At 37.9% G+C, this 12,067-nt stretch overlaps 1 pseudogene; it reads left to right on the top strand.

Annotated features, from left to right (window-relative positions):
• LOC113890291 overlaps window positions 1-11,520 on the top strand; it is a 32,751-nt pseudogene extending 21,231 nt beyond the window's left edge.
• Window positions 11,521-12,067: the final 547 nt, after the last annotated feature.

The following is a 12,067-nucleotide window of genomic DNA, read 5'->3' as shown; positions in this document are numbered from 1 at the left end:
AGATGACATGATCCTCTACATAGAAAACCCTAAAGACTCCACCAGAAAAGTACTAGAGCTAATCAATGAATATAGTAAAGTTGAAGGATATAAAATTAACACACAGAAATCCCTTGCATTCCTATACACTAACAATGAGAGAACAGAAAGAGAAATTACAGAAACAATTCCATTCACCATTGCAACAAAAAGAATAAAATACTTAGGAATAAATCTACCTAAAGAAACAAAAGACCTATATGTAGAAAACTATAAAACACCGATGAAAGAAATAAAAGATGACACAAATAGATGGAGAAATATACCATGTTCATGGATTGGAAGAATCAGTATAGTGAAAATGAGAATACTATCTGAAGCAATCTATAGATTCAATGCAATCCCTATCAAGCTACCAATGGTATTTTTCAGAGAACTAGAACAAATAATTTCACAATTTGTATGGAAATACAAAAAACCTCAAATAGCCAAAGCAATCTTGAGAAAGAAGAATGGAACAGGAGGAATCAACCTGCCTGACTTCAGACTATACTACAAAGCTACGGTCATCAAGACAGTACGGTACTGGCACAAAGACAGAAACATAGATCAATGGAACAAAATAGAAAGCCCAGAGATAAATCCACGCACCTATGGACACCTTATCTTTGACAAAGGTGGCAAGAATATACAAAAGAGAAAAGACAATTGCTTCAACAAGTGGTGCTGGGAAAACTGGTCAACCACTTGTAAAAGAATGAAACTAGAACACTTTCTAACACCATACACAAAAGTAAACTCAAAATGGATCAAAGACTTAAATGTAAGACCAGAAACTATAAAACTCCTAGAAGAAAACATAGGCAAAACACTCTCTGACATAAATCACAGCAGGATCCTCTATGACCCACCTCCCAGAGTAATGGATATAAAAACAAAAATAAACAAATGGGATCTAATTAAACTTAAAAGTTTTATTTAAAAAATTAATTAATTAATTAATTAATTAATTATTTTTAAAAACTTAAAAGCTTTTGCACAACGAAGGAAACTATAAGAAAGGTGAAAAGATAGCCTTCAGAATGGGAGAAAATAATAGCAAATGAACCAACTGACAAATAATTAATCTCAAAAATATACAAGCATCTCCTGCAGCTCAGTTCCAGAAATATTAATGACCCAATCAAAAAATGGGCCAAAGAACTAAACAGACATTTCTCCAAAGAAGACATACAGATGGCCAACAAAACACATGAAAAGATATTCAACATCACTCATTATCAGAGGAATGAAAATAAAAACCAAAATGAGGTACCATCTCACACTGGTCAGGATGGCTGCTATCAAAAAGTCTACAAATAATAAATGCTGGAGGGGGTGCAGAGAAAAGAGAACCCTCTTACATTGTTGGTGGGAATGCAAACTAGTACAGCCACTATGGAGAACAGTGTGGAGATTCCTTAAAATAACTGGAAATAGAACTACCATACAACCCAGCAATCCCACTGCTGGGCATAAACACCGAGGAAACCAGAATTAAAAGAGACACATGTACCCCAGTGTTCATTGCAGCACTGTTTACAATAGCCAGGACATGGAAGCAACCTAGATGTCCATCAGCAGAGGAATGGATAAGAAAGCTGTGGTACATATACACAATGGAATATTACTCAGCTATTAAAGAGAATGCATTTGAATCAGTTCTAATAAGATGGATGAAACTGGAGCCTATTATACAGAGTGAAGTAAGCCAGAAAGGAAAACACCAATACGGTATACTAATGCATATATATGGAATTTAGAAAGATGGTAACAATAACCCTGTACAAGAGATAGCAAAAGAGACACAGATATATTGAATAGTCTTTTGGATTCTGTGGGAGAGGGTGAGGGCTTGATGATATGGGAGAATGGCATTGAAACATGTAAAATATCATACGTGAAATGAATCGTCAGTCCAGGTTTGAAGCATGATACAGGGTACTCAGGGCTGGTGCACTGGGATGACCCGGGGGGGATGGGATGGGGAGGGAGGTGGGAGGGGGGTTCAGGATGGGGAACACATGTACATTCATGGCAGATTCAAGTCAATGTATGGCAAAACCAATACAATGTTGTAAAGTAAAATTAATTAATTAAATTTTTTAAAAAAGAATGCATTTGAGTCAGTTCTAATGATGTGGATAAAACTGAGCCTATTATACAAAGTGAAGTAAGTCAGAAAGAAAAACACCAATACAGTATATTAACACATATATATGGAATTTAGAAAGATGGTAACAATGACTCTTTATACGAGACAGCAAAAGAGACATAAATGTAAAGAACAGACATTTGGACTCTGTGGGAGTCCAAACCTCCTCTGTGGGAGGTGAGGGTGGGATGATTTGAGAGAATAGCATTGAATCATGTATATTATCATATGTGAAATAGATTGCTCGTCTAGGTTCAAAGCATGAGACAGGGTGCTCAGGGCTGGTGCACTGGGATGACCCTGAGGGATGGGATGGGGAGGGAGGAGGTAGGGGAGTTCAGGATGGGGAACACATGTATACACATGGCTGATTCATGTCAATGTATGGCAAAAAACCAGTATGATATTGTAAAGTAATTAGCCTTCAATTAAAATAAATAATTTTTTTAAAAACTGAGAAGAAAAAAATCATCTGATCATCTCAATCACTACAAAAAATTTTTTTTATAAAATTCAATATAGATTTATGATTTAAAAAAGCCTCTTAACAAAATGCATATAGAGGGAACACATCTCAACATAATAAAGACCTTATATTAAAGGCCCATAGCTAATATCATACTCAGTGGTGAAAACCTGAAAGCATTTCCCCTAACATCAGAAATAGGAAAATGATGCCTACTCTCACCTCTTTTATTCACTATAGTACTGGAAAACATAGTCACACCAATCAGGTAAGAAAAAGAGAAAAGTAATACAACTTGGAAAAGAAGAAGAAAAACTGTCACTTTTTGAAGATTACATGATACTATACATAGATGATCTTAAAGACGCCATGAAAAACCATTATAGCTTATCAATAAATTTGGTAAATTTTCAAGGTACAAAATTAATATACAAAAATCTGTTGCATTTCTATATACTAACAATAAATAATCAGAAAGAGAAATTAAGGAAACAATCCCATTTACAATCACATTTAAAAGAATAAAGTATATAGAAATAAACATATCTAAGGAGGTAAAATACCTACACTCAAAAAACTATAAGACACTGATGAAAGAATCTGATAACACAGATAGAAAGATACATCATGTTGTTGATTTGAAGAATTAATATTAAAAGGATGATACTATCCAAGGCAATCTACAGATTCAATGCAATCTTTATCAATTACATTTTTCAGAGGACTAGAATACTTTAAAATTTATATGGAAACACAAAAGACCCCAAATAGCTAAAGCAATTTTGAGAAAGGAAAATGGAGCTGGGGGAATCAGGCTCCCTGGCTTTAGACTATACTGCAAAGCTTCAGTCATCAAAACAGTATGGTATTGTTACAAAAGCAGAAATATAGATCGATGGGAAAAGATAGAAAATCCAGAGATAAGCTTATGTACCTATGGTCAATTAATCTATGACAAAAGAGGCAAGACTATACAATGGAGGAAAGACAGTCTTTTCAATAAGTGGTGCTGAGAAAACTGGACAACTGTATGTAAAAGAATGAAATTAGAACACTCCCTGGTACTTCCCTAGTGTTTCAGTGTTAAGACCCTCTGCTCCTAATACAGGATGCATGGGTTCCATCCCTGGTTGGGGAATTAAGAACCTGAACATTGCACTGGGCAGCCAAAACAAAAAAGAACACTATCTAACACCATACACAAAAATAAATTCAAAATGAATTAAAGACCTAAATGTAAGATCAGATACTATAAAACTGTTAGAGGAAAGCACAAGCAGAACACTTGCTGACATAAATCACAGCAATATCTTTTCTGATCCACCTCCTAGAATGATGAAAATAAAAACACAAGTAAACAAATGGGACTTAATTAAATTGAAAAGTTCTTGCACAGCAAAGAAAAACATAAACAAAACAAAAAGACAACCCACATAATGGGAGAAAATATTTGCAAATGATGTGACTGACAAGGGATTAATCTCCAAAATATACAAAGAGCACATGCAGCTCAATATTAAAAAACAACCCAAGCAAAAAATGGGCAGAAGATCTAAATAGTCATTTCTCCAAAGAAGGCATTTGTTGTTGTTAAGTTGCTAAGTTGTGACCAACTCTTTTGCAACTCCATGTGCTGTAGCCCACCAGGCTCCTCTGACCATGGGATTTCCCAGGCAAAAATACTGGGCTATGTTGCCATTTCCTTCTCCAAGGGATCTTTCTGTGGGATTGAACATGTGTCTCCTGCTTTGGCAGGCAGGTTCTTTACCACTGACCACCAGGGAAGCCCATACAGATGGCCCAACATCACTAATTATAGAGAAATGCAAATCAAAACAATCAGGTATCATTTCACAGCAGTGAGAAAGTGAAGTGAGTGAAATGAAGTCGCTCAGTCGTGTCCGACTCTTTGCAACCCCATGGACTGTAGCATACCAGGCTCCTCCATCCATGGGATTCTCCAGGCAAGAATACTAGAGTGGGTTGCAATTTTCTTCTCCAGGGGATCTTCCTGACCCAGGGATCGAACTCAGGTCTCCTGCATTGCGGGCAGATGCTTTACCCTCTGAGCCACCAAGGAAGCAGTGAGAAAGGCCATCATCAAAAAATCTATAAACAATAAATACTAGAGAGGGTATGGAGAAAATGGAATACTCCTACACTGTTGGTGGGAATGTAAATTGGAAGAACCATTATGAAGAACAGATGGAGTTTCCTTAAAAAACTAAAAGTGAAGCTAACGTATGATCTAGTAATCCCACTCCTGAGCATATATCTGGAGAAACTGTAATTTGAAAAGATACACACACTACAATATTCATTGCAGCACTGTATAATACAATAGCCAAGATGTGGAAACAACCTCAATGTCCATTAACAGATGAGTGGATAAAGAAGGTGTGGTGTGTATATGCAATTTAGAAGTATTCCACTTCTCAGAGGAATACGTGATATCACTTATATTAATATGTGGAATCTAATAAAAATGATACAAATGAACTTATTTACAAAACAGAAACTGACTCCACAGCTCTTGAAATAAAACTTATTACCAAAGGGGAAACATAGGGGGAAGTGGCAAATTAGGAGATTGAGATTAATATATACAGACTTCTATATATAAAATAGATGGCTAATGAGCATCTACTATAAAGCACAGGGACTCTACTTAATATTCTGTAATAACCTATATAGATAAAGGATCTGAAAAATAAGATATTTATACATGTATAACTGATTCACTTTATTGTACACCTGAAACTAACACAACACTGTAAATCAGCTATCAGATCAGATCTGATCAGATCAGTCGCTCAGTCGTGTCTGACTCTTTGCGACCCCATGAATCGCAGCACGCCGGGCCTCCCTGTCCATCACCAACTCCCAGAGTTCACTCAGACTCACGTCCATCGAGTCGGTGATGCCATCCAGCCATCTCATCCTCTGTCGTCCCCTTCTCTTCCTGCCCCCAATTCCTCCCAGCATCAGAGTCTTTTCCAATGAGTCAACTCTTCGCATGAGGTGGCCAAAGTACTGGAGTTTCAGCTTTAGCATCCTTCCTTCCAAAGAAATCCCAGGGCTAATCTCCTTCAGAAATCAGCTATACTCCAATAAAAAAATTTTAATTCTTTTTTTAAATTTTTAATTGAAATACAGTTGATTTATAATATGTTAGTTTCAGGTGTACAGCAAAGTGATTCATATGTATAAAAATATTCTTTTTCAGATTCTTTTCCCTTTACAGGTAATTACAAAATATTGATATAGTTCCCTGTGCTATATAGTAGGTCTTTGTTGGTCATCTATTTTATATATAATATTGTGTATATGTTAATCTGTAATTCCTAATTTATCTGTCCCCAACAATCACCCCTGCTATCCACTTTGGTAACCACAAGTATGTTTTCTATGTCTGTGATACTGTTTCTCTTTTGTAAATAGATTCATTTGTATCATATTTTTAGATTCCACATATAAGCAATATTATATGATATTTGATTTAAAATGGGCAGAGGCTCTAAATAAACATTTTTTCAAAGACATCAAATGGCCAACAGGTACATGAAAAGGTGCTCAAGACTACTGATAATCAGGAAAATGCAAATCAAAACCACAATGAGATGCTACCTCACAACTGTTGCAATGATTATTATAAAAAGACAAGAGATAACTAGTGTTGTCAAGGATATAAAGGAACTCTTGTGCACATACTACTGCATGTCAATTGTATCTCAATGAAACTAAAAGAATAAAAAACAGCTATGGAAAAAAAAGATCAATATATTTGTAAAGTGTATTTTGCCACATAAGACATTCACAGGCTCCAGGGATGAGGGCATGAGCATCTTTGGGGTGCCATTATTTGGTTTACCACATAAGTGTACAGGTGAAAAATGCTCATCCTATCCTTGACTCTTATACTCCATGGTACTATTTTAATAATAAATTTAATATACATTTAATGGTTTAAACAGTTGCTTATTGTCTCATAGTTTTGTGGGACAGAAGGTTGATACAGTACAGTTCAGCTGGGTCCTCTGCTACAATGAAGTACAGGCACAGTGTGAGGCTGGCTCAACTTAAAATCACTGTGTGTCATCTGGGCTGGGTTCCTATCTAGAGACTCTGGGGAAGATTCCACCTTCACATATATTCAAGTTGTTAGCAAAAGTTAGTTTCTTATGATCTTAGGACCAATTGTTACCTTTCCTTAACACATGGCCCCATTTATATTCAAGCTAACGATGACATGGAATCCTACTTGTCATCTGAATCTCTGAATTCACCTTCTACTCTGGTTTTTCAAGCACACATGTGATTAGATTCAGGCTTCCCTGGTGGTTCAGGGTAATCCACCTGCAATTCAGGAGACATGGGTTTGATCCCTTGGTCGGGAAGGTCCCCTGGAGGAGGGCATGGCAACCCACTACAGTATTCTTGCCTGGAGAATCCCATGGACATAGGAGCCTGGCGGGCTACAGCCCATAGGGTCACAAAGAGTTGGACATGACTGAAGCAACTTAGCACGTATGCATGTGGTTAGATTAGGCACACTTGAATATACAGAATAATCTTTATATCTTAAAGTCAGGTGATTAATAACCTTAACGACATCTGCAAATCCCCTTCTGGCATAGACTAGCATATTCTCTCAAATAACAGGTTGCAAAAGATCATGAAAGCTATTTCATACCCAGTAAACTTAAAATTTGGTTCTGTGACTTCTTCCCAGGGAATAAGGAGGTTGAGAAGAAAAGTATTTCGGTTCTAGTTTAATTCATCAACTACTGTTTCTCAATGCCAGTGCTTAAAACTGAATTTCTTTCTTTCCTTCCTTAATTCTAACAAAAGTGTTATAGAGTACATATGGATTAAAGAGAGATAAATCCCTTGCCTAATAGAAATTACAGACTGGTAGGGGGATCAAACTAATAGGTAATAGTGAAGGCATGGCAAGTAAACACAGAAGCAAAAGAGGATGGGGAGTGAGGGGGAATGCATATATCCTAGTCTTAAAGTGTCAAACTACACTACCTAGAAGAGATATCATCTACCCCATGTAATAAAGGATGAGTAAGTGTTAGTTCTCCCAGTGTTTTTCCTAGTATCTTGTTGTCTTTTTATTTCTTAATTTTCATTTCAGTTGAGAAAGAACTCAAAGAAATGAAAAATCATTGTGTGGTCACTGGATTTATCTTCCTAGGATGTTCCAACCATCCTGAATTGTAAGTGTTGTTCCTCCCAGCCTTCTTGATCATTTATCTCTTAACTCTTCTGGGAAATACATTCACATTAACAATGGTCAGAGCCAGTCCTGCCCTCTGCATTCCAATGTATTATTTTCTCAGCACCTTGTGTTTCTTGGACATCTGCTACTCATCTGCCACCATTTTGGTCATGCTGGGGAACTTCTAGAGGAAGACCACCTTGTATGAGGGCTGTCTTTCCCAGACCCTATTCCTTGTGACCTGTGCTGGTGCTTAGGGTGTCTTGTTGGCTACTGTGACTTACAACCACTATGTAACCATTTTCCACCTTCTTCAATATCTGCTCCTCATGACTCTGAAGGTCTGTGTGTATTTTGTTGATTGGAACTTGACTGTGTGGGCTAGAGGATTCTGTGAAAGACACAGTGCTGACCCTCAGTGTGGACTCAACAAGATCATCCACTTTCTCTGTGACGTACCTTTGCTCCTGAAGCTCTCCTGCTCTGACACCTCTCTCAGTGAGTCTGTGCTCCACGTGGCCAGTGCCACCACTGGCCTGAGCCCCTGCCTATTCATTGCAGTGTCCTACTGCTTATCATCTCTGCCCTCCTTAAGATTCCCGCTGCTCAGGGCAGGAACCAGACCTTCACTATCTGTGCATCCTACCTCCCTGTGGTGGTCTTTTATGGAATAGCCATCTTTAACTATGATAGACCCAATATAGGCTATATCCTGGACATCCTGGTCTCTGTGCTCTTCTCTGTTCTGATCCCCATGATTAACCCTGTCACCTACAGCCTGAGAAACAAAGAAATCAAGGGTGCCCTGAGGAAGTGGATGGAGAAGGTGGATTCTCTAGTTGTATCAGTGAATAGATCAATATTTTTCATTCTGGAAAATCTTTTTTCTCTTTTTTATAGTTTTTCACATTTATTTTATGATAATTCTTTATTAAAATATCATTTTAAATAATTCTTTTTAAATAATTTTAAAATTGTATTTAAGGCATACAACATGTTGATTTGATTCAGATATACATAGTGAGGTGGTTACTGTTATTGTTGCTGTTCAGTCACTAAGTTGATCTCTTTTGCAACCCCATGGACTGTAACCTGCCAGGCTCCTCTGTCCGTAAGATTTCCCAGGCAAGAATACTGAAATGAGTTGTCATTTCCTTCTCCAGGGTATCTTCCCACCCCAGGGATCTAACCTGTGTTCTTTACCACTGAGCCAGCAGGGAGGCCCAAAGTGATTACTTCAATTAACATATCATCTTCTCAAAAAGGGAACATTGTTGTTGGGAATGTAAATTGGTGCAGCCACTATGGAAACACTATAGAAGTTCCTCAAGAGACTAAAAATAGAGTTGCTACATGATCCAGCCATCCCACTCCTGGGCATACATCTGGATAAAACTGTAATTTAAAAAGATACATGCATGAGACTTCCCTGGTGGTCCAGTAGCTAAGACTCCATCCTCCCAATGCAGGGGGCCTGGGTTTGATCCCTGGTCAGGGAACTAGATCCCACATGCCACAACTAAGAGTTAGCATGCTGTAACTAAGACCAAGCACAGCCAAATAAATATTTAAGAAAAAAAAAAAGAGACACATGCGCCCTTCTGTTCATAGCAGCACGATTCACAACAACAAAGATATGAAAACAATCTAAATGTTCATCAACAGATGAATGCATAAAAATGTGGTAATATATACAATGGAATACTACTCAGCCATAAAAAAGAGTGGAATAATGCCATTTGCAACAACATGGATGAATCTACTGATTATTATACTAAGTGAAGTAAGTCAGAAAGAGAAAAGATAAATACCATGTGATATCACATGTGAAATCTTAAAAAAAATAAGACACAAATGAACTTATCTATGAAACAGACAGACTCACAGACATAGAGAACTAACTTGTAGTTGCCAAGGCAGAGAGGTGGAAAAGGGGTGGATTGGGAGTTTGGGATTAGTAGATGCAAACTTGAAGAAGGCAATGGCACCTCACTCCAGTACTCTTGCCTGGAAAATCCCATGGAAGGAGGAGCCTGGTGGGCTGCAGTCCATGGGGTCACTAAGAGTCAGACACGACTGAGCAACTTCACTTTCACTTTTCACTTTCATGCATTGGAGAAGGAAATAGCAACCCACTCCAGTGTTCTTGCCTGGAGAATCCCAGGGACGGGGGAGCCTGGTGGGCTGCTGTCTATGGTGTCGCACAGAGTCGGACACGACTGAAGCAACTCAGCAGCAGCAGCAGATGCAAACTAATATATGTAGGATGGATACACAACAAAGTCCTACTGTAGAGCACAGGGAACTATATTCAATATCCTGTGATTAATCATAATGGACAATAATATGAAAAAGAATGTACATGTATGAATAACTGAACCACTTTGCTGTCCAGCAGAAATTAATACAATCAACTATACTTCAGTAAAACAAATTAAAGAACATATCATCTCCTCATATAGTTACTATTTCTTTTGCAATAAGAGCCCCTGAAATCTACTCTCTTAGCATATTTTCAGTGTTCAATACATCATTATTAAGTATAATCATAATGAAACACATTAGATCTCTAAACTTACTCATCCAAACTACACAACTACAACTTTGCACTCTTTGACCAATATCTCCCCATTTTCCCTACCACACTTCAACCCCAACTTCTGGTAACCATCATTTTACTCTCCACAAGTTCAACTTTTTTAGATTCTACATGTAAGTGAGATAATGCCAGTATTTGCCTTTCTGCACCTGGATTATTTAGCATAATGTCCTCTTGGTTCATCTGTAGTGTCAAAAATGACACAATTTTCTTCTTTGCTTTTTAAGGCTGAATATATCTATTGCATAGGAACCTGGAATGTTAGGTCCATAAATTGGAAGTGTTCAAATAGGAGATAGCAGAGTGAGCATTGACATTTTAGGAATCAGTGAACTAAAATGGATGGGAACAGATGAATTTAATTCAGATGACCATTATATCTACTACTGTGGGCAAGAATCCCTAAAAGAAATGGAATAGTCCTCATAGTCAACAAAAGAGGCTGAAATGCAGTACTTGGGTACAATGTCAAAAACGAGGGTTAAGTGGGGGCTACTCTTTGTTGCAGTGAGCAGGCTTCTCATATGCAATGGCTTCTTTCACTGTGGAGTGAGGGCTTTATGTGCGTAGGCTCTAGTAGTTGTGGTGCTGAGACTAATGGGCTCTAGAGCACAGTCTCAGTAGTTGTGATACATAGGCTCAATAGCTCCATGGCATGTGGGATCCTCCCAGAGCAGGGATCAAACTCATGTCCCCCAAACCAGCAGGCAGACTCTCAACCACTAGACCACCAGGGAAACCCTCTTTGCCTATTTCTTAATTGGGTTTTTTTCTCACTACTGAGTTGGATGAGTTCCTTATATATTTTGGATATGAGCTTCCTAGTCATGTGTATGATTTGAAAAATGCTTTTTTTTATTCTGTAGATTTCTCTCTTCTGTTTGTTTTCTTTGTTGTGCAGAAGTGTATTTAGCTTAATGCAATTCCATTTGCCTCTTTTACTTTTGTTGCTTGTGCTTTTGGGGTCATATTGGAAAATCATTGTCCAGACCAATGTCAAAAACTTTTGCCCACTTTTCTTCTTGTAGTTTCACAATTTCAAGTTTGACATTTAAGCTTTTAATCCTTTTTAATTGACTTTTATATATGGAATGAGGTAAGCGTCCAATTTCATTGTTCTGCATGTGGATAATTAGTTTTCCAAAATCACAGCAGATGGTGATTGCAGCCATGAAATTAAAAGACGCTTACTCCTTGGAAGAAAAGTTATGACCAACCTAGACAGCATATTCAAAAGCAAAGACGTTACTTTGCCAACAAAGGTCTGTCTAATCAAGGCTATGGTTTTTCCAGTAGTCATGTATGGATGTGAGAGTTGGACTGTGAAGAAAGCTGAGCACTGAAGAATTGATGCTTTTGAACTGTGGTGTTGGATAAGACTCTTGAGAGTCCCCTGGACTGCAAGGAGATCCAACCAGTCCATTCTAAAGGAGATCAGTCCTGGGTGTTCTTTGGAAGGAATGATGCTGAAGCTGAAACTCCAGTACTTTGGCCACCTCATGCAAAGAGTTGACTCATTGGAAAAGACTCTGATGCTGGGAGGGATTGGGGGCAGGAGGAAAAGGGGATGACAGAGGATGAGATGGTTGGATGGTATCACCG

The sequence above is a fragment of the Bos indicus x Bos taurus genome, chromosome 3 (genome assembly GCF_003369695.1).
Source record: "Bos indicus x Bos taurus breed Angus x Brahman F1 hybrid chromosome 3, Bos_hybrid_MaternalHap_v2.0, whole genome shotgun sequence".
Lineage (NCBI taxonomy): Eukaryota > Metazoa > Chordata > Mammalia > Artiodactyla > Bovidae > Bos > Bos indicus x Bos taurus.
Note: the sequence above shows the minus strand (reverse complement) of the source record. Positions and strands in the feature narration are given on the sequence as shown.